This window comes from Protopterus annectens, chromosome 7.part0, assembly GCF_019279795.1.
Source record: "Protopterus annectens isolate FY-2018-M chromosome 7.part0, PAN1.0, whole genome shotgun sequence".
Classification (NCBI taxonomy): domain Eukaryota; kingdom Metazoa; phylum Chordata; order Ceratodontiformes; family Protopteridae; genus Protopterus; species Protopterus annectens.
The window spans coordinates 1,920,729,250-1,920,754,147 of record NC_056739.1 but is presented as its reverse complement, the minus strand read 5'-3'; positions in this window follow the sequence as shown (position 1 = coordinate 1,920,754,147).

Below are 24,898 nucleotides of genomic sequence, written 5' to 3'. Positions count from 1 at the left end.
TGTATTAGTCTTTTCTGTGCTTCTTTACTGTATTTTTGCATTTCTTAGCCTGTTTTAACCAAAATAAAAACAAAACAAAAAAATACTATCTTGTTTGCTCATTTCCCACATTTTCTAACTAGTATAGTCCAGATCCCAGGCTTTGCTGGTTTCAGGACTTCAGTTTCTGTATTCAGAACTATTCCAGACCTTACTGTGGTAGAGGGAGGTCCTACTGCTTACTAGTGAGAGTAGTAAGTATTGTACAGCCTATCTAATGCTAGAGGAGTGGTTTCCATCTCTGAAAGTGTAATTTTATTGGCCATTTGGGGGTGATTTCTATCCCTTTTAACTTTCTGGCTTAAAACGTGTGTTTGAGCTTGTTTTAGATCAGCAGATCCTGTTTGGGCATCCTGCAGACTACTACACCACCAGAATCAAGAGAGAGAGACTTTTTGTGCTAACTGCAAGTACTTTTGCCTTAAACTACTTGTTTTTTGCTGTTTTTGATCGTTTTTGATAACTGCACTTCTCAAGAAAACTTTAAAAGTAGACTAGCTACTGATTCTACTGTTATTTCTGCCTTTAAATAATTTTTCAGTTTCTGCACTTGCCTTGCTTAATTTTAAAAGTTTAAATAGCTAATTTTTCCAAAGTTTTAAATTGCATTTACTGTTTAGGGCTACACACTCAAGTGCATTAGCCTTTTCTGTGCTTATTTACTGTATTTTTGCATTTCTTAGCCTGTTTTAACCAAAAAAAAAAACCAAAACAAAAAAATACTATCTTGTTTGCTCATTTCCCACCTTTTCTAACTAGTATAGTCCAGATCCCAGGCTTTGCTGGTTTCATGACTTCAGGTTCTGTACTCAGAGCTATTCTAGACCTTGCTGTGGTAGAGGGAGGTCCTACTGCTTACTAGTGAGAGTAGTAAGCATTGTACAGCCTATCTAACACTAGCAGAGTGGTTTCCAGCTCTGAAAGTGTAATTTTATTGGCTATTTGGGGCTGATTTCTATCCCTTTCAACTTTCTGGCTTAAAAACGTGTGTTTGCATACGTTTGAGCTTGTTTTAGATTAGCAGATCCTGTCTGGGCATCCAGCAGGCTACCACAGCACCAGAAACGAGAGAGAGAGAGAGAGAGAGAGAGAGAGACACTTTTTGTGCTAACTGCAAGTACTTTTGGCTTAAACTACTCAGTTTTTGCTGTTTTTGATAGTTTTTTGTTAACTACACTTCTCAAGAAAGCTTTAAAAGTAGACCAACTACTTATTCTACTGTCATTTCTGCCTTTAAATCGTTTTTCAGATTGTGCAGTTACATTGCTTAATTTTAAAAGTTTAAATTGCTAAGTTTTGCAATGTTTTAAATTGCATTTACTGTTTAGGGCTACACACTCAAGTGCATTAGCCTTTTCTGTGCTTATTTACTGTATTTTTGCATTTCTTAGCCTGTTTTAACCAAAAAAAAATACTATCTTGTTTGCTCATTTCCCACCTTTTCTAACTAGTATAGTTCAGATCCCAGGCTTTGCTGGTTTCAGGACTTCAGTTTCTGTATTCAGAGCTATTCTAGACCTTGCTGTGGTAGAGGGAGGTCCTACTGCTTACTAGTGAGAGTAGTAAGTATTGTACAGCCTATCTAACGCTAGAGGAGTGGTTTCCATCTCTGAAAGTGTAATTTTATTGGCTATTTAGGGCTGATTTCTATCCCTTTCCACTTTCTGGCTTAAAAACATGTGTTTGCACGCGTTTGGGCTTGTTTTAGATCAGCAGATGCTGTTTGGGCGTCCAGCAGACTACCACAGCACCAGAAACAAGAGAGAGAGAGAGACACTTTTTGTGCTAACTGCAAGTACTTTTGGCTTAAACTACTCAGTTTTTGCTGTTTTTGATAGCTTTTTGTTAACTGCACTTCTCAAGAAAGCTTTAAAATTAGACCAACTAGTTATTTTACTGTCATTTCTGCCTTTAAATCATTTTCAGATTGTGCACTTGCGTTGCTTAATTTTAAAAATTTAAATTTCTAAGTTTTGCAACGTTTTAAATTGCATTTACTGTTTAGGGCTACACACTCAAGTGCATTAGCCTTTTCTGTGCTTATTTACTGTATTTTTGCATTCCTGTTTTAACCAAAAAAACAAAAAAACAAAAAAATACTACCTTGTTTGCTTATTTCCCACCTTTTCTAACTAGTATAGTCCAGATCCCATGCTTTGCTGGTTTCAGGACTTTAGTTTCTGTATTCAGAGCTATTCCAGAACTTGCTGTGGTAGAGGGAGAGTAGTAAGCATTGTACAACCTATCTAACACTAGAGGAGTGGTTTCCAGCTCTGAAAGTGTAATTTTATTGACCATTTGGGGCTGATTTCTATCCCTTTCTACTGTCTGCCTTAAAAATGCGTGTTTGCATGATTCTGTGCATCGCGCAGCACCGCAGGGCTAAGGTTAAACTATTCCCGGCACTTGAAAATCTGCTCTTCAAATTTTATCTTAGAACTAGCTGGTTTCTCAGTAGTAGCACTGTAATCTGAATCTCTGTGACTAGCACTTGATCTATAACCTGCAGGAAAGCACTAGAAAGCCTTAAACTGATAAAAGCACTCAACTCTCCTTGTATATAAGGAGGAAGTAATCGTAGGCACTAAACAGCCTATAATTGCTAAGTACCTTGCAAGGTAAGGGAAAACAGATCTTGTATTCTACAAAAGAAACACCAAACCAGGCATGTCCAAGGGTCAGCTTCCCTTGAATCCTCTAGTCCACCTGGTGAATCTGGGCATACTGGGCACTGCAGCAATTGCTTCATGTACACAGGCAACCCTCTCCTCCTACCACCCAACACTACAACCTGCGAGAGATGCACTTACATAGCCAAACTGGAAGCAAAGCTCTCTCCACCCAAGATTGTGCTAGACAGTCAAGAGGAGAAGGTTAACACCTGCACTATACCTCAAGCAACACATAGCCCTTCAAAACCTACACCATCACCGCCCACACATAGAAACACTAAACCCACATATGTGGAGGCCCTTAACATTAACCTGCCCAAGCAACAAGGACCTCCGAAGCTGATATGCAAACACCAATCACAACCAAAGTAACACATAGCTCAAAACAGTGTGCCACCCAACAACAGCCCCTAAGGCAAGACAACGTACCCAACACCTTAGTCATAGGTGACTCCATAGTCAGGCACACTGATGTCCCACTCGCCAGGCTGAACAAGGAGAAAATTACTGTCGGCTGCCTGTCAGGAGCCAGGATCAGCCATATAACACATGCACTCAAGTAACTCCACAACAAGTACAAATATGACTCTGTCATTGTCCATGTTGTTGTGAATGACTTGAGACGTACCTCCCTGTATTACATGAAAAGAAACATGGAAGAGCTCTCGGATCATGTGGCTCAGGCAGGAGTAGCATCCTGCCTTCGCCCAGAGTGATACCACAGTATAAAGACAAAATGATTGACTTCAACAACTGGCTAAGTTAGTGGTGTCATTTGAAGGGGATCCAGTATCTGTCTGCCTGGGGCAACATGATCAACAAACCACAATACTTTGCAGAGATGGTCTTCACCTGTCGCCCCTGGGATTCAGTTTACTGGCTAAGGCTCTTGCCACCCCCATAGTGCCTTTTTCAGGCAAAGCTCAAATGACAAAACTACCACTGTAACAGACAAAAGCATGCAAAATCTGAAGGTTATGCTACTCAGTGCTAGAAGTCTAAACCTCAAAATACACTCACTCGAGGCACTCCTAAAAATAGAGAACATCGATATCTGTGCAGTAACAGAGACCTGGTTTAAGGCTCCAGAGAGCACCCCTGCAATACCAGGCTACAACTCTTACCACACCTTTTGGCCACCAAACCAGGACCGAAACACTAAAGGTGGTGGAGTGTCCATATTCACCAAGGATAGTCACACCGCCAGGCTAGTTGCCCAAAACAATGCATCTGAACTATTACAGGTGCAACTAACACTAAGTAAGACTGCAATCCAAATTGTAGCTTGCTACAGATCCCCCACCATCCCCCAAGATTCTCACTACACCTTTCTAAACATACTGGAAAATATTAAGATAAAACCTAACACCCTAACACTGGGTGATTCCATCCACCCTGCCATTAATTGAGAAAACTACTCGGGTACCAACACCTTTGTCCAACAGTTCTTGGAATTAATAAATTCCAATGCCCTAGATCAACTAATTCATAATCCCACCAGGGGCTCAAATATCCTTGACCTGGTCATTACCAACATGGGAGATTGATGCTCTGTACCAATGGTCACCCCCTCTTTGGTCAGGTCTTACTTAAGCTAATCACCCTTGACGTCCACATCCCACCCCCACCCGCCCGTAGGGAAACCTCCATAAAAAAACTACTCCAAAGCCAACTTCATGCTACTCAAGTCAGAAGTGACAAACTTCATGACACCCATGCAGATGGGAACTGAAAGTTCAACTACTGAATCATGCACTAAGGCAGTCTACGAGCATATCTACTCATGCATAAATTGTGCCATTCCAAATAGAACCAAGATGCTCTCCTCCAAAAAAAGGAAGCCAATCTGGTGGTCCCCTGCCATAAACATACTATACAACAAAAGGAAGAAACTGTTACAGAAAAAAGGAAAATCTCAGGATACAAAAAACTCTTTTACCAGCCTCAGTAAGAAGTTGAGATCTCTCATAAAATCCTCCAAAGCTAGTTATGAAAATAAAATTGCCAAAAATTCTAAGGCAACCACAAGGCATTCTATAGTTATGTCAAGAATCTAAATGACAATACTCAGATATGCTCTGAGCTAAAACAGAATTGCACTAAATATACTGATCCTAAGGATATTGCCAGTATCCTAGCAGATCAGTTCCATGCCAATTTCACCCCCTCCCACCCCCTAAAAGGCCCATCTCAATACCAAAAGATTGCCAAATGCCGGTAATCATGGCCACACAGGTAAAATATTCACTCTCCAAAGCAAAGAATACAGCATCCATGGGACCAGACAACATCCCGGGCTGTGTACTACATGAACTACAAAAAGAACTGGCACCTCACCTAAGGGTCATGTTTAATCATAGCCTCACCTCAGGCTTCATGCCCAATGAGTGGCGCACAGCTACAGTTATCCCACTCCACAAAGGGGGGTCCATCTTGGACCCTGGGAACTATCGTCCTAATAAACCTGATCTGCAAAGCCATGGAATGCAGTATCATGGAACTTATAAACAAAGACATTGGCAACCTTCAAACACTGGACCCCACCCAGTTTGGTTTTGTGAAGTTCCGATCTTGTGTTCTAAACCTGATTGACTTCTTTTAAATCTCCAGAGCCATGGACGAGGGGAAGATGGTCTACACAGCCTATATGGACCTCACCAACGCCTTTGACACCATCCCCCATTCTGGAATCATAGATAAACTTACTAAGCTGGGCATTAATCCCTGCATCACTCGATGAGTCACAAACTGGCTTACTGACAGAACCCACACTGAAAAAGTAGCTGACTTCAAATCCAGCTCCAGACAAGTGACAAGTGGAGTACCTCAGGGTTCCATCCTGGGACAGCTCTTGTTTGGCATCTACTTCTCTGAAGTACAGGCCAACACCAAGGGACTCTGGCTAACAAAGTTCACAGATGACTGCAAACTGGGAGCCATTATCAAATCCCCAAATGATGTGGATATCCTACAAAAGGGCCTTACAGAAACAGATGATTGGTGCCAGAGCCATGGGCTCAAGCTCAATGTCAAGAAATGTATAGTTATCCCCTTTGGGAAAAAACATGTACCCATGAATTACCACATAAGTGGCAGTACACTAAATACCGAAAGTGTGATAAGGGACTTAGGGACACAGGTGGATAGTGGTCTCACCTTTGATAACCACATCACCACAACAGTCAGGAAATCCTTTTATGTGGCACATCTAATTACTAAGGGCTTTTCATCCAGGAAAAAGGAGGTCATTGTCCCACTGTTCTCATCCCTCATTAGACCCATTATAGACTACAATGCCCCATTTGGTATGTATCTCACAAGACATCTGCAACAGTTGGAAAGGCCACAGAAATACCTCATTAAAAGAATCACAGACCTAAAGCAGATGCCCTATGCCGAGCATCTAAAAAAACTCCAGCTATACTCTGTTGCATATCGTCTACTCAGAGGCGATCTCTGCTTAACATACAAGACCATGTCAAACCCAGAGCTGTTGGACATGCTGCACTTAATGAAATCCCAATCCCTCAGAGCCACATGCTCCAGAGATCTAAACCTGGTCATCACAATGAACAAAACATGCTGGAGGGATAGGTTCCTGTCCCAGAGACTCCCCATACTCTGGAATAGACTGCCCATACATGTCAAGCAGTGTGTCTCTTTGGCACTCTTCAAAAGGAACCTTGACGACCGGATGGGAGAGAGGAAATTCATCCCAGGGATCACATCAGTCACCCTGCTAGACAGGGGACCAGGGAAGTAAATTTCCTGGGAAGAAATAGCCGGGGAACTGTTATGGCTAGACTTGTATAGACCATAGAGCCGATAGCCTAGTACCAACCTATGAACCTGAGAAAAATTTTGGTGCAGACAATGGATATCCTTAAATTAAGGTCCACACTTCTCCATCCCTGCTCGAAAGCAGTCACCACAGATGCTTTGGACTTCACGTGGGGAGCAGTGTCCAGAGGGATAAAAGTGCAGGGAGTGTGGGACAGCAAGGACAGATGCAAGCATGTAACTATCAAGGAAATGCTTGCCCTGATCAAGGCACTCATCTCTCTGAACCATATTTGGTCCCCAGGACCTCTTCAAGTGGTCACAGGCAATACCACAGTCAAGGGGTACATCATCAAGCAAGGGGGAAGCAGGTCATACCACCTTTGCAGACTAGCCATGTTAGCTTGGGATATACCTTCACATCACAGGCTCACTCTACAGGCATCCAACACTCCATTAGTGCAAATCTGTATGGCAGACAAGTTGAACAGGATCAAGGCAGGCACTCATGAATGGAAACTAGATCAAGGGGTCTACCAAGATTTAATCCATCTGAGAGGAGTTCCTCAAGACAACTTCCTTGCATCCTCTCTGAAGAATCAACTGGCAAAATTCTATTCCAGAACTCCATGCAAGAATGCTTGGAAGACAGATGTCTTTTCTTTAAACAAGAATGTTCCTGCATGCCTGTCCACCCCTTCCACTAATATTGAGGGTTCTTCGAAGATTCATAAGAAATCTCCCAAAATCATCGTGATGATTCACTTCTAGCCCAGGCAATTGTGGTTCTCCCTTCTTTTGGAAATCACCAGGGGCAATTACCACACACTTCCTCACAGAATGGATCCACTCACACAAGAACAAAGATGATTGATATACCCCAACATCAATCATCTTCAATTAACTGCTTGAATAATAGGATCTTAATTCCTTTTAGGCATTAGTTTTCTGAGGATGTGCAGCAGGAACTAGTTGGTACCAGCAACGTAACCATCACGCATTCAAGGTTATTTGTTCTCTAGTTTTACAATATTTATGTGAGTTACTGTCCTATAGCCATTCTTATTCCTGTATCAAGTTTCATTTATTGACCATTTCAGCATGTTTGCCTATGGATCCTCCTCTCTGAAGTAAGTCTAATGTCAAAATATCTTGAAAGGGGTTTGTATTAGAGACCTCCAAGTAAACTAATGACCCCTCCTTGAGATCTTAATTTTGTGCTAGAGAAGTTAACACTTGCACCATTTGAACCAGCTAATATATCTGACTTGAAGTTCTTAAAATGGAAAACAGTTTTACTGACTACTCTGACCTCTGCAAGAAGGGTATCTGTGTTCCAAGCTCTTGTGATGCATCAACCCTTCCTCATTTTCCATAGGTACTGAGTTTCTTTGAGAACTAATAAGGCCCATAAGTAAGTACTAGGCTAACTGCCTCTGTGGGCAATTTTGAAAATCAAAACCTGTAACTTGTGTCTGTGATATAACTACCGTAAACGTTACGCCAACCCCCATTATTCCTTCATGCCTAAAATGGTATCTGAGTTTTCTTTAAATCAAACTATCTCCCCGTTTTCTTTCCTGAAGCTAAAAGTAAGGGAGAAAGGATACTCCATACATTGGCACATTTACAGACAAATCAAATATTATCTTGACAGAACTAAATCTTTCAGATCTTTGGATCAAGTGTTCATTTCTAGTGAAGGTAAAAGAAGGGACAACCTGTGTCAAAACAGACTATTTTCATCTGATTTTCTAAGGCTACTACCTTCTGTTATACTCACCTTGGCAAATTTATTACAGGCAGGGTCAAGACACACTCTCCAAATGCATGAGACAAACTTAAAATCCACAGAAATGAATGCTAGAATGTAGAAGCTCATACCGTAACAAAAGTTTAATAACACAAATAATACCCAAAGATAAGCACTTTCATTTTTTCTGTAAAATCTTCTTCAGATAACAAACATCAAAAACTTAACATTTAAATAGAACTATTAATTCAAAATTACAAGCCAAGCCCCCATCAGGATGTCAAACAATTAAAGAGCCCTTTTATCTCTAAATTGAAGATTTGCTATTTTTAATCACAAGTGGACCTTATTCAAATTACAAAACAAAAAATAACTTAAAAACAATCATACAATCCCTATATGAATGCAAAACTATCTTTATCTTAAAAGTGCTTTTAATTTTAAAAGGCAGGCAATGGAAGTGTGTTCATTTAAACCTGGCATGCTACCTGCATTAAATTGCAGTTACCAGTAAAGCTCTCTCTTCTCTAAATATAAAGACCATGCAGCCCCCTCATTTATTCCAAAACACTTTTTCTACTATAACAAACCAAAAGTCATGTCCTGGGTTATCCCGAATATGTTTCGACAGAGCGTTGGTGTCTTTTCTTTTCCTAATCTCATAAGTGTGTTCCTACACCTTATCTTTAAGTTTACCATCTGTTTTGCCTATATAAAACCTGGGGCATGACTTACATAATGCTGCATATACTATCCCCTAATGTCTCATGATTATAATTTCCTAAAACCTTAATGGGTATAAAAATAATAATAAAATAGTCACTTAAAATGTATATATTTACAAAAAGAGCAACATCCACATTTTTTTCATACTGGGATTCCTACTAATATTCCCAACTTTCTTTTAATTTTCTAAAATGGCTTTCAGACTGTTTCCCTTTTTGGAGACAATATGGGGCTTATCCCCTACATTTTCCATAACATCTCTATCTTCCTTTAAAATGGACCACTTTTTCTCTATGATCCATATGAAATGCTATCCATGTTGTGCATAGTTATAAAATAACTTTTAAAACATTTTTGATGGGCAGTATCCATTAAGTTTAAGTCAGTGTCAGACCCAGAGTTCTGCTCTGGTGCTAAATCAGTGACATTATTTGTGTTGTGTTTGAGAATTAGGACAAAATATTTCCATTTCCTTTTATTACTTCATACATAAAATTGTTAATGAAATTTTCCAGGTAACCTCTTTCCTCTTTTCTTAAACATCCTTTTCAAAAGAAAACATTTATCCAAGAAAGATTTGTGTAAAATAGTCATTCGAGTTGCCCTAACAAACTGACACTTCACCACTGCTCTTTTCTGAGCGGTAGAATGGGTGCTAGAAAAATGTAAGAAGGCATTTGAATTAGTAGGTTTTCTATAAATCCCAGATGTAAATAAACCTCTTATTAATGCATCCTTGGTTAACCAGGTATCTAAGCAAGCTATATTAGTCTCACCTATTTCATGTGTAAATATTAAGAAATTAGTGCTCTGATTGATATACTGTAATAATACTGGTGCTTTCGCCTTATCATCACCCCACACAATAAAAATGTCATCCAGATTTCTCATATACAGTTTACAGGACCCAATATAGCTAATATTAAACAAATAATTATTTTACCAATTGATCATGATGATGTTAATTAACAATGCTACAAAAGCAGAACCCATAGCTATCTCTTACTTTGTAAATAATACTGTTCTTCAAATATAATATAGTTATTTTTAGAACTGTATCTAAAAGTCCTTCATACAGGTTAATTTTATCTTGTATTATTCCCTTGTCAAAAAGAAATTCTGTAAACCATTCAATACCCAGTTGATGAGGCATTACAGTATAAAGGTCTTTAACATCAGCTGTCATAAAAATAATTTTGAACATGTTAATCTTATCCAGGAAATCCCAAGAATCATGGCAGATGTGTTTTTCTTGTAAGGCCAAAAATAAGTTATCATCAAGAAATTTTGCACAGGGGTGTAATAGTCTCGAGCGCATCAACAATTGGTTGCACTGGAAGCTGTTGAATGCTCTTGTGTATTTTAGGCACACCAAAAATAATGGGGATACCTGGGGTTACCACATTCAAGTAATTGTACTTGTTAGTATTAATTTGCTGTTGAATAAACATATCTTTTAAATTATTTTTAACTTTTCTATAAGCACTATTCAATTCATTCATAAATATATTAACATAAGTGTCCTGTGATAATATATTAATCATTCTACTTACATAATCACTATTTTCTATGACCACAAGTCCCCCCCCCTTTATCGGGCTTCATAATCCTTATATTATTATTCTTTTTATCTTCATATCTATCCTGTTCCTCTGTGGTCATGTTGTTAAACTTGTTGTTTTTACTATATTTGATTGTATTTCTAATATCCAATTCATGAATTTTCTCAAAAACTTGTATAATTAGATGAATAAGGTAGTTGAAAGTACTTAAAACCCTAAATCACGCCATAGCTGTAGTCAAAGGCCGATAAGGGGGGGCAGACTTGTGGTCATGGAAAATAGTGATTTACACATGAAATAGGTGAGACTAATATTGCTTACCTATGTATCTGGTTAACTAAGGATATCATTAATAAGAGGTTCATTTACATCCAGGATTTATAGAAAACCTACTTATTCGAATGCCTTCTTATATTTTTCTAGTGCACATCTTACCACTCAGAAAAGAGCAGTGGTGAAGGGCCAGTTAGGCTAGCTCGACTAACTCCTTTACATGACTACTTAACATGAATTTCGGTCTACTCAAGTAGACCATTTTATATATATATATATATATATATATATATATATATATATATATATATATATATATATATATATATATATATATATATATATATATATATATATATAGGGACTGTATTATAACATCGAAGTTCGTAAACATCGAATGTTATAATATCGAACCCTAAACACCGAAATCCGAAAACATCCAACAGTCAGAATAGCAAATTTTTTCCCAGGGAAAAAATTCACTATTCCGAGAAACATGCACACAACACAAACACAAAAAAAACAGCAATCCACACACATACACTTAAAATCCTACACCTAAACCTAAACTAAACTTTACATACACTACTAGCTATCCACTTACCTTAACCCAACCCTAACCCTAAGGTCTGTCACTATCGCACACTTACATACATAAATACATACACACTCACACGGACATATACACACACACACACATATACATATATATATATATATATATATATATATATATATATATATATATATATATATATATATATATATATATATATACATATATATATAGATATCTATATGTGTATATGTGTGTATATATATATATATATATATATATATATATATATATATATATATATATAAAATATATGTGTCTATATATATATATATATATATATATATATATATATATACACACACACACACACACACACACACACACACACACACACACACACACACACATAAACACACATGTATATATATATATATATATATATATATATATATATATATATATATATGGGTTCACTTTATAATCTCAAAATACTGAAATATCAGATTTCAGTATTTCGAGACTATAAAGCCGAAAAACTTAAAATATCTCTAATACCTCTATAGGATCCTAAGTGCTAAAAGTTTTTGTCTAACTAAAAGTCTGGAGTTCTTATCAAAAATAGTTGCTTAAAACCAATCTTTATAAATTCATGCATACTATATAAATACACCCTTTTTTTCTCTTTAGCACTCTGCATTTGCACCTATTCTTTTTCTGTAGGATTCTTCCTATTCTACAATACTTTAACCTTCCCCTCTAAACAACTCATTTTATTATTTCTTAACCATAACTATTTCAGTATTATTTTACCCCATTTTAAATTCCATTTTCATTTTATCCTATTTACTAGCTATTCCTCCTGAAGAAATGTCTATCTTCTTTAATAACTCTTGAATCATTATCAAAAGCCATTTATTAAATTCCTCTGTTTTTATCAGGCAGGCAGGAAAGTGTCAGGGTTTCATTTTTACTTCATTACCCTGCATTCTTGTCTTAGCTTTTATCAGACCATGAAATTAAATAGTTACTGAATGAGTGCCAGAGCTTTCAATCAATTGCATACACTGCTGTGAAATATACTTCCTATCAGTTCTAGCCCAGTTATTGTACCTTGGGGAATACTATGTAAAGTATGCCCCAGTTTCTACTACTGAGCTCTCATCTTCCTTACCAAAGAACAATGTGAACTTGAGGACAGTATGGCACAGTGTACATAGCCAGGTAGACATAATGGTACAACATGAGATGGAAGATTACTGGTCAAAGAGTTATTTTAGCATAGTTTGGGACAGACTGAATAAAGATAACTTAAGTGGATTAGTCAGTTGTGGTGCAAGAACAAAGTCATGAGACCTGTAATGTTGTTTCAACAGTAGCTTGAGGGATTTCAGATCATTGTTTACCTGAGTGAGAGGGGAATGTAATTCAAAATGTTACAGATATGAGAGGAATGCAATGCATTACCTGTGGTATTGTTTGATTTAACTGGATGCAGTAAGAATTTGTCAGTAGGGTGAAGAGTCATACATGGAGAGTAAGACTGCATGATATTTCTTAGTTTTTGGTATTTTGCATGCTGGAAAAGAAGACTGTAAAAAGTTTTTAGTTGTGTAAATATCAGTGAGGCAGTTCTAACCAAATTATTTTTTTAGTGCCATGCAGTGATGGGATCTATACGTGGATATAAAAAGTGTACACACCCCTGTTAAAATGCCAGGTTTTTGTGATATAAAAATGAGACCACAATAAATCATATCAAAACTTTGCCCACTTTTAATGTGACCTATACCCTATACAATTCAATTGAAAAACAAACAAACCTGTTAGGGGAAAACATATAAAAAATAAAAAATGTACAATAAGATGGTTGCATAACTGTGCAAATCATTAAACTTTGTTCAAGCACCTTTTGATTTAATTACAGCATTCAGTCTTCTTGGGTACACACCTGCTATCAATTAAAGAGACTCTGATTAACCCCAAATAAAGTTCAACTGTCCTAGTGGGATTTTTCCTGACATTTACTCAGTTGCCTACTACAGCAAAAGCCATGATTCGCAGAGAGCTTACAAAGCATCAAATGGATCTCATTGTTGAAAGATATCAGTCAGGAGAAGGGTACAAAAAAATCCACAGCATTGGATATACAATGGAACACAGTGAAGGCATTCATCAAAAAGTAGAGAAAATATGGGACAACAGTGACGTTGCAAAGAACTGCACATCTCTCTCTAAAAGTGATGAAAAGACAAGATGAAAACTGGTCAGGGAGGCTGCCAAGAAACCTACAGCAGCACTGAAGGAACTGCAGAAATTTCTGAGAAGTACTGGTTGTGTACTACATGTGACAACAATCTCCCGTATTCTCCATATATCTGGACTATGGGGTAGGATTGCAAGACGGAAGCCTTTTTTTACACAGAAAAACATCCAGGCCCAGATAAAATTTGCAAAATAATACATAATGTCATCCCAAAAGCATGTGGGAAAATGTGCTATGGTCTGATGAGACCAAGGTTGAACTTTTTGGAGACAATTCCAAATGGCACGTCTGATGCAAAAGCAACACTTCGCATCACCAAAAGAACACCATCCCCACAGTGAAGCATGGTGGTGGCAGTATCATGCTTTGGGGCTTTGGGGTTGCTTTTCTTCAGCTGGAACTTTAGCCAAGGTGGAGGGAATTATGAACAGTTCCAAATACCAGTCACTTTTGACTCAAAACTTTCAGCCATCTGCTAGAAAGCTGAAGATGAAGAGAAATTTCACCTTTCAACATGACAATGACCCCAAGCATACATCCAACTCAACAATAGAATGGCTTCACCAGAAGGAAATTAAAGTTTTGGAATGGCCCAGCCAGATCCCAGACTTAAATCCAATAGAAAATCTGTGGGGTGACCAGAAGAGGGCTGTGCACAAGAGATGCCCACACAATCTGACAGATTTGGAGTGCTTTTGCAAGGAAGAGTGGGCAAATACTGCCAAGTCAAGATGTGCCATGCTGACAGACTCCTACCCAAGAAGACTGAATGCTGTAATTAAATCAAAAGGTGCATCAACAAAGTATTAATTTAAGGGTATGCACATTTATGCAACCAGCTTGTTTGTTTATTTATTTTTTATTTTTTATATTTTTCCCCTAACAGATTAGTTTGTTTTTCAATTGAATTGAATTGTATTGAGTATTCTGTTTTGGGGAATCTAGCTAGAAAGGCTCTCACCCACAGCATCTTGCCTTTTGGTAGTAAGTAACTTAACCAGGGAACAGTAATTCTTTTAGATTAGACAGGAATATAGTGAAGCTTAGTTTAGATATTGTTTTTCTTTATTTGTCTGAGTCTGCCCATCAATGTTCTTTTCAATATTTCCTGTGATCTGAACTCTGTGGTTTACTGTGAATATATATCCAGTATTTTCATGCTCTTTCATTATTTATTATTAAATATATTTAAAATGTTTATTGTGGCTGGTACTTGTAGAAAGTACTTAAACTTTGAGAGTGCTTATATTTATTTGGTGACATTGTGTGGGCAACATTAGAAGGTCTAGCCATCTTGGTCAACTACTACCATTTATATTACTATTAATATTACACAGTATAGTTAGACACCCCTTGTTAAGGGCCTTAGAGTAGCTGATTGTGGAGTGTCTGGTGGTGGTGGTAACTACCTTATAGTCTGGGCAGAAGGGGGATGGCTAGTAAACCTGTGCTAGTGTTTCCCAAGTGTGTGTGTGTGTGTGTGTGTGTGTGTGTGTGTGCGTGCGTGCGTGTGTGTGTGTGTGTGTGTGTGTGTGTGTGTGTGTGTGTGTGTGTGTGTGTGTGTAAATCAAATCTCAAACTGTGTGTGTGTGTGTCAGCTACTTGGGGAAGGGACACAAAGCACTGGGCTTACAGAGAGGGTGCTGGAGGACTTGGCTTGGACACTCAGATGAGGACCTAACCCTACAGCTGTACCAGTGGGGGAGTCTTATTGGAGACCTGGATGGAGACAGATATAGAGACATCCAGATCCCAGGCTGAGTGTGTTCCCTGTGTGCTCTTAAGGGAAATTGTGCTTGATGCAGAGAGGTCCGGATTTGGAAATATGAGTGTATCTGTTTCTGTTCCAAATGCATGTCCCTCTCCAATGTCAGTGGTGAGGATACAGGCTCCTTGATTACTGGCCTAGTGTGGGGGATATCACATATTGGTGGCAGTGGTGAGCATCACTATATATATATATATATATATATATATATATATATATATATATATATATATATATATATATATATATATATATATATATATATATATATATATGTTTGTTAACTGTGATAGTCTGACTGAGTCAAAAAGACCCACATTTTCCTCTGGGGAAAAAGTTCCAGCAGAAAATAGTACAATGGTACAAAAAGTGAAAATATTTAAAACATACAATCAAATAAAAATTCAAGTAGTTACTTTCACAATATAAGTTATACAGCTGAGAGAGCTGGTTAATGTAGCAGTATAAACATAGTTATTTCAGAAAGTTTAAATATAAAATATGCATGTTGCTGACTATGTACTATCCTGTGTGGTCACTAGATGAAAGAAATGATGTAGTAAAAGGGTAGTAGTAAAAAAATAAGGATGCAGTATGATTTAGATTTGTACATATATAGAGAAAGAGAGAGAGAAAAAAACTTCCACTAGTTTGACTGAGTCTGCTTAGGGCAAAGGTAAGGTGTGCAGCATTTTTATCCAACTGTGTTTGAATACTGCTTCAGTGGTCAACAAACTGTGTGACCAAAAATGGTGCAAGTGTTTACATTTAACAGTGTAAGTGAGTGAGCAATTTAAGCTGCTAACTTTCTAACTGGTGGATTTAGGTTTAGCATCAGAGAGTGGCAGGGGAATTTAGGTTTAGGGAATCAGATGGGAATGTTAGGGTAAGGATACATGAGGGGAGTTTTAGGGTTAGACAGCAATCAAGGAGCTTAGGTTTAGGGGTATCAGGAATGTTAGTTAAGGGTTAGGTAGTACAAAAGGAGGGTTAGGATTACAGAGTGGGAGTGGAGTCTTCGGAATACCCAGCCATCAAGGTATTTAGGCTTAAGAAATAAAAGGGAGTCTTAGTGATACAGAATAGTTAGAGAATTTAGGTTAAGCCAGTAGGAGGGGACTGTTATACTTAGCAGACAATTGGGGAAACCAGTCTTACTTTTGCCCTATACTTATTTCATAATTTGCTCAAGTTATATCCAGCAATTGCCTTAAAAGCATCTCAGTTTTCCACAAAGACCTGTACTCTTACCTGAGTATTTTTTACCATTTAGCCCATTGAGGAGCTCACCATTGTCTGAACTCCAGTTTTCCTACCCCTGATGCAGGGTGTCTCCACATTCACCATCCATGGCTATAATAGTTTCTAATTCGGTTTCAGTATCTGAGGAGTGTGACCAGAGGTTACAACTAGATGGATAAAGAGGAAGTCCATCAAACAGAGATGGCCTCTAGTTATTATTGCTTTGTCTGTTTGAGAAAAACTGTTATATGTGATTAATAAATAAACTTACCCCTCACCCTTTCTGAAATCCTAATTCAATGGCTACATCAGTTAAGACCATATTCTGACAATAGGAATAATAAGATTCAGATTTTTTTCTCTGCCCACACACACACCTCACTCCACCTAGATTGTAAGTCAGATTTTATTCACCACGTATATACATCCTCATGGTAAGCTAAGATTTTCCTCATTAGGCTCCACATCAACACAATGGAGATCCCTCATGACAAATATGGATTGATCAACATTGCAATATATACCTTTCGTTGCATCTTCTTCATCACATTCAAGCTACTCTAGCCATGAAAATCATCATGCTTCTTCTTTTCTTCTCACTGACAACTCAGAACTGAATGCTTTTGCAAATTCCACCATTTCATATTTTAGATGTTGTTCCTTTGTAGGATATCATTCTTGAAAACAAAGAATGTGGCAGTTAGTATCAGACACCTATCATTCAATTTCTTTAACAGCTAGTAAATTACAAAAAATTATCACTTTAAGAACATAGCAACAGCACTAAACTGGTGATCATGAGGACCATAGCATGCCTACAGGATACACCTTTTGCACTGGATAAAACTCTGGTAATTTTTATGGGCATGATAAGTCTATTTACATTCCAAACAGAAAGTTCAATGAAACATAATTTTCAGATAATCTTCTTTGTTTGTATCATTTTTGTGCTCATACCACATATCCTGTCTGATGGCCTTCCCCATGGGTACTAAGGGGTGGCCAGCTGGCTTATGTAACCAACTTGCTTAACCAACACATTAAAATTCAGAATTAAACCAATTTCATGCCCATAGAAAAATAAGATAGTCCAAAGTTTATCCCTTACAGAAAAACAACAGTAGTATAAAACCCCTAACAATGAAGTACCATTTGTCATGGCTGCCAAGGTAATGGATTATCGATCCAAAACAGGGCAGTTTCTGAGGCTACGTCACACTGGAGAAATGGCCAGCTGGATGGGCCTGCAGCATTTGTTACCCTATATATATAATATAGCTTCTGAGCACCCTCAATTATAAAACATAAACATGAATGTGGTGCAGAGGCTTGTCCCCTTTTGACCCCTACAGCGAAAATGGCCTTAGCACAAAATTACATTAAACATCATTCAGTCTTCAAAAAAATGAGTTAATCAAGTTCTAAAAGCAAAAGCATATATACAGAGGTGGTAGTCATGCATTCATTCCCCCACTTATATGCCTGGACTTTAACACTACACATCATTCCATAGAAAGGGGTCCTCCTCTTTCTGAAGAGCGTACCAGAAGGAGTTCAGGCTGGGGTAGGTGTGACAGAGTTGAGCTTCTGTGAGCTGCTATGCATGAGAACAATTCAACCCAGTCCTTTTTTTCACATTTTCCACCATGTTGCTTCATGAAGAATCACTCTGACTTACTTATGTGTGTGTGTGCGTGTGTGCGTCCGTGCATGTGTGTGCGCGTGCGCGAGCGTGTGCGTGTGTGTGTGTGTGTGTGTGTGTGTGTGTGTGTGTGTGTGTGTGTGTGTGTGCGTGTGTGTGTCTTTTTGTGCCTGTGTGTCAATGTGTGTCTGTATTTTTGTGTGGAACTACAAAACAAGCACAACTTGGCTGCAGAGCTAGCGATTTCAGCTACAAACTTTGCATTTGTGGTCACATCTGAAATATAAAAAGCTGGCATTCAATCATGAATCAAGGATCCTAGATAAAATGTATTTGGGTGCATCAACTAGTGCACAGTGGCACAGCACAGGAAGTGTAGGTACACATACATCACTTCATTTTTCCTGAATGTTAATTTCTGGGGTTATTCATCTGTACTCCCTGTACCATATATGTGTGACAAAGCTCAAAAATAATCAACCAACAGGATTTAATGTAAATGGCCAATATCAGAGAGAAGAAGTGTGACAGCGCTGAATGCTAAAACAATAGGTTAAACCAGCCATTTGACTATTTGGGTTGCTTGCTTATGTTCAAGTACATGTAGGTTAGGGTCAAGGTAAAGGTTTGGAAAGAGGATGGGTATTGTGTTATGCTTGGGTATTGGTATGTGTATTAAGTGTGTGTGTGTGTGTGTGTGTGTGTGTGTGTGTGTGTGTGTGTGTGTGTGTGTGTGTGTGTGTGTGCGTGCTTGTGTGTGTGTGTGTGTGTGTGTGTGTGTGTGTGTGTGTGTGTGTGTGTGTGTGTGTGTGTGTGTGTGTGTGTGTGTGTGTGTGTGTGTGTGTGTGTGTGTTTTGTTTATTAGTACTGTTAGGGAAAAAGTGTTTTGCAATGTTTTGTGTGGGGTTGGGGTTAGGGTTAGGGGTAGCACTGCAGTTAGGGTCAGCACGCGCTCCCTGCACCACATTCCTCATATGTCCTAACTAACCCCAACCCTACCCTTAACTCTAAACCCAATCTGACATATTATGTTATAAAGCACCTTAAACAGTACCACTATTGAGATGGCGGGTATTTGAGTTTTAGCCATCAGTGTGTTTAACTTCTGTTTCTCTTGTATCCACTCTTTAATTGTTGGGTATTTCATTTGGGTATAACTTTATTAAGTTAGTATCAGACACCTATCTTATTCAATGTCTTTAAAAGCTAGTAAATTACAAAAAAGTATCACTTTAAGAACATAGCAACAACACTAAATGGGTGATCATGAGGAGCATAGCATGTCTACTCATATACACCTTTAAGCAGACACTCCCAAAAGTTTTTACCTCTCTTTGATCCACCAAACACAGTTCTTTGCAATATAAATATTAGCTGAAATTTGCTATGCCCATTTTTAGACCCACATTACTTTCTGTAGTGTATCAGAGGGATATTCACCCCTTTTATAAGTTGTTCCAGCACAGAAGCTGGTAAGGCATGCTAGTGGATAAACAGCAGCAGTAGGATGCCATAAACAGCCATTTAGAATTTGGGAAACCAACACCAAGCCATGAAAAAGTTGGATGTATTTAAGAGTTAACTGGCACTGCCACTTTAAAAATGATGAAGCTAAACATGATATGATGAGAAATCTAATATTGTGATAGCTTTATTCATGTCCAGGCTATGAAAGTCCATGTGCCAAGTTGCTGCTTTATTAAAAGCATCTGTGCTCAATAGCATTCTTCTTCTCTTTATATTAAATTGTTTCTCCTCTTTGATTGCTTCCAAGAAGTGTACAGTAAATATTACAAGTCACTAGAAGGCTGCGCTCTATGTAACTCAGATAAAGGTCTTGAGGAAATTACTACTGGTTATTTGAATAATGTACTATTGTCATGTCCTGTGTATATAAATGAGCATAATATCACATCGTAAGTATGCTGCAGCTGTCTTACTAGGAACCCCTCTTGCAAATTATATTTATTATTATTTAGTACTGCTATAAAATCCTGATTTCTAAAGAAGATGTAAACTAGAGACTGTAGAGGGATTATTATGTAAGTACAGCATATTGCAATTAAAGCACAGGAACATTTCATAAAAGTACTACATTGCAAGAAATTACAAACAGAAGCCCTTGTGGATGCTTACAGAAGTATTTTTTTGTCTTTTGTTAGTTTTGAAATGGCACGGTTTTATACCATTTCATTAAATAATCAAAGATGCTTATACTTCAAGACTGCAAACCCAGCTGACTTAATTTGCAATTTGTCATGGATTTCTTCATTGCTTATTTTCCATATGAACAATTTTTGGTATAACAAATGAGCAAATGCACAGGGTCTGGTGAGGTTTATACTATACCCATGCATGTACACACACACACACACACACACACACACACACACACACACACACACACACACACACACACACACACACACAGGCACAAAAACAAATTAAATAATGTTTTCCATGCAGTTAAGGTATTGAGGTGGATTCTCTGAATAAAATTATCCCACAGCAAAACAGCTCATCAATGGGGATTGCTATCACCAGCATAGAGCTTACAGCTGTTAGTAGGGCACACCTGCAGTCATTTTCTAGGAAATACTCTGCGTATCATAATAATAAATCATGAAGTTAGTCACAGTTCTGCTCCACCTGTAAGAAAATATGGCAACTGCAAATGTGCAGGTGACTAAATGAGCATTGGTTCTCCATAGAATTTTGAATATTTTGTATATCTAGCTCTGTCTACATCTCAGATGACGTTTGCAAGGTGATAAATATAATTTGTTCATTGACTTACATGTGACATACACCAGGTCATAAATGTAATTTTAAAATAGTTTTCTTCTTTTTTTACAGCAGTTCATATCATATTTTACAGAACATCTGCTAGAAGGCAACTGAAGGTGTGCAGTGAAAACAAAAATACACCGCAATCATTTCTCTAAAAATATATTCAAAGCCTTTCCTTAAAAAAACATGTCTACAGCAAAATGTACAGTTTTACTTTCTGTCCTCTTACTTTAATCTATATTTCAGTGTTTCACAGCAGGGAAAAAAATAAAGCAGCAAGCATTAAAGATGGACTATTGTAATAAATTGTTAAAAGTGGCCAACAGGTAAGTCAGAAAATGAAATTTCTGACAGATATCTTTAAAGACTTGACAGAAACAGAAAATACTTCAGGTGGGATCTCTGAGCTGCCATTACTGCAAACCATAGCCAAGAAAAGAAAGTATACTGCAGGATGGCTGTTGCATGAAGAGAATTACCACGCACTCAGGAAAATCATACTGTCCTTCCTGTCAAACTGACTCAGTGAGAAGGGCAGTAGTGCCTGACCAGCTAGTACAGGCATACTGCACAGCAACCATGTGGGACATTATTTATTTGTTGGTTGGTTTTCACATTTTATTTTGTTGACCTAGAAAGTCTGAGTGGGTGTAATCCATTTCAGTGGAGGTTGCTGGAGCAAATTTCCAGTGGAGAAATCAAATATATGTGCATATAAATGGCAAAAATAAGGTTTAATATCATAATCTTGAAACCACTTCCATCGGGTGATCATGTTGTTGAATGAAAATACAGAAAATAATAGTATCGGGCACAACACCAAAATCGGTAATGTCGACCTGTCCATATTCAACAAAGTCGACATTACCCAGTATACCGTCCCTCCCAGTCAATTCCAACTAACATTTTGCAGGGGCGCAAGCCCCCCTGCACCCCCATGCCTCTGTTACTTATATATTACAACTCCGAGATCGCACTACAGTGAAGAAAAGGGCAAAGTTCCCGATCCCCACTATAGTGCGATCTCCAATCAATATGTCACTCTCACAACAACGAATGCACACTAGCATTCGCTGTTGCGGGTTCAACATATTTCAAATTGCCATTATGCGACTTTGAAAACTGCCTTTCAACATTCAAAGTTCATAAAATGGCATTTGAAATTTTTAATGTAAACCCAAAGGTAATAACAATATTATAATGGATTGCTCTGCACACACAGAAAAAAACAGCACACGGGTAAAAGAAATCTAGTAATTTACAGATTCATGAACAATTTGAGGTTTTGCATGCTTTTGCTAGATGTAATTTAACATCCAGAATTTTGTAATAGTACCTGCAAAAATTAACATAATTCAAATACATGGTCCTTAATCATATCTTAAAGGTGATCCTCCAATAAACTATTACCAATGTGGTATCAACAGGAAAGATTAATGCAGTCAGACTGGTACCTTGCCTATTACATTCTGCATAAAAACAGAGATTAATAAAAGAGATTGTCTTGCAGCGGCCCTAAATGCAAGTTTTCAAATTAGATAAAGAAGATACAAAACCAAACATCAGCACTAGAAAATATTAATATGGAATTGCTTGCTTATTGCACTATTCCATTCAAGATCTGTACAAACTTGAATTATCTGTATAATACAATAATAGAGGTAAATAAGGTGGTTTATAAATACTGCTAGTATTTTTTAACATATATTAATGTTAACATAGTAAGCAAAAAGTAAACAGGAATATCAAGTGAAGGGAATATTAACAAAAACAAAAGAGGAACCGTGACAATATTATATGCATCACTGTTCTGGGTCAAAGTCTAACCGCAGCTTAAGTCAGTTTAAATCAGTATAGCTTATATTTTTTGAACACCAGGGTTTTATGGACTCCTTTGCTTTCTAATTATAGTGTTGTCAGGGCAAGCATGTATGGATACCTCAGCACTATATTGCCAACATTCAAAACATAGTAAATTTTTTCTACCTACCTCACTGTGGAGCAATCTGTGCTAGCATGTCCATAATTAATTTCTTGGTTACAAATCCAACTTAATGAGTTAACTGCTGATTTAGTGTCCCAATTAGTGAAGGGCAACATAAACAGGCAACTATTTATGAGCAGTAACTGCTTCCTCCCCACTAATGACTTTCACATTAAGACACGTCTTATTTTTGACCCAAGTCTGAACACCACTGATTCTGTTGGTGCATTCATAAATTTCTAAAAGAATTATTTGCATTGCAGACATGTAGTCCTTGGGGATATCCCAATGTACTCCATAATGCACACTTTTCAAAAATAGTTTATTTTCAGAAAAGAGATGTAGAGCAATTGCCTGGAGCTCTTACCAATACTAAACTTAAACACGACTAACATATAGTAAACTGGGCAAGTAAAACAGCTTTTTGATTTGCTTCTTCGATTTAAATCATTTAGTCATATTTAAGCTGTTTAATCACAACATATAATGGCATGAATTCAGTCCATTGATAAACCACAGCAGAAAATTTCTGCTGTGTAAGTTCGGTCTTTTATTCTGATGTATGTACAAAAGACTCAGTACCAACCACGCATCGGGTAATGTATTTGTGAAATGGCAAAAAATAATTGCTGCTGATGTGCAACAGTTTAGCCTGGCATTTCAGCAGTTTTTTACTGGGACAGCTGCAGTTGTGAATTTGCTGGGGGGCTGCACTGTTGATAAAAAAAAAGTTCTGAAAATACTGGCAACACTGCTGATTCTAAGTGGAACAAACAGACTTGTAAATGAGAATTCTGAATGCAGTACTTTAAAGGTAAAAGTTAAAAACAGAATTCTGCAGTAAACATAGACTTGAACAGATGTAATTTTACAAATGCTTCCAACATGACATATTGAGCTGCAGCTTGGTGAAGAACTAATTCACAACTGGTAGGAATTCAAGCTGATGAAAAAACTGAATGTAAGCTTGCCCCTTACAACCCCATGTGAGGGCCAGACCCCCCCCCCAAATTTATATATATATATGCCATTGCACTTACATGAAGGAAAAGGAAATTTCAGAAAACAAATAGGGCACTGACAGTGCACAGTTAAAAACTGTAGAACAGTAGAAGCAATGGCTTTTCATTGAAAACAGTGATAGCAAAATTCAACATGAAATGAGTTGAACTTAACCACATGGCTCCCCATCCAGTTTGCATTTCAAAAAGGTGCATGGAGCAAAATAGAACTCTTAACCCATAATTTTCCAAAATAGAATTTTACACATACCTTTTAAACACACAGACACCTAGGGATTGGATTATAAACATAGGTTCATAGGTATATACTAGGCTAATGACTACTAGGGTCGTTATAAGCTTAGCCATGCAACCCAACCCAATTGCATCCTCTGGTAACATGTGCTTCTTAATTGGGGGCGGGGGGTATGTTTGTTAGGAGGCATATGTTTGTTAGGATGGTTATGTTAGTTAGGAGGGGTATGTTAGGAGGTTGCTAAAAAGTTATGTCAGGGTTATGTTACTTAGGGAATGTTTACTGTCGGCCTCAAGTTTATAAAATATATGGTGGCTACCAACAGGATGAATTTATGATTACCCATCCAATGTTAGTTAAAGAATGTTTACTATCTGCCTTTATCTATAAAAGACATTGGGGCCAGCTCGGGGATGAATTTGCAGTTTTGCATCCAATGGTCAGTGTTACATTTGAATTTGTTAGGGATGGGCTCTGTTGTACATGGATGTGAACCCTATTTCAGAGAATGGGGATCCTTTGAATTGCATATCTGTCTCATCGGCATGTCCTATTTATGTCACAAGCACAAGCAAAGTTCAGATCACT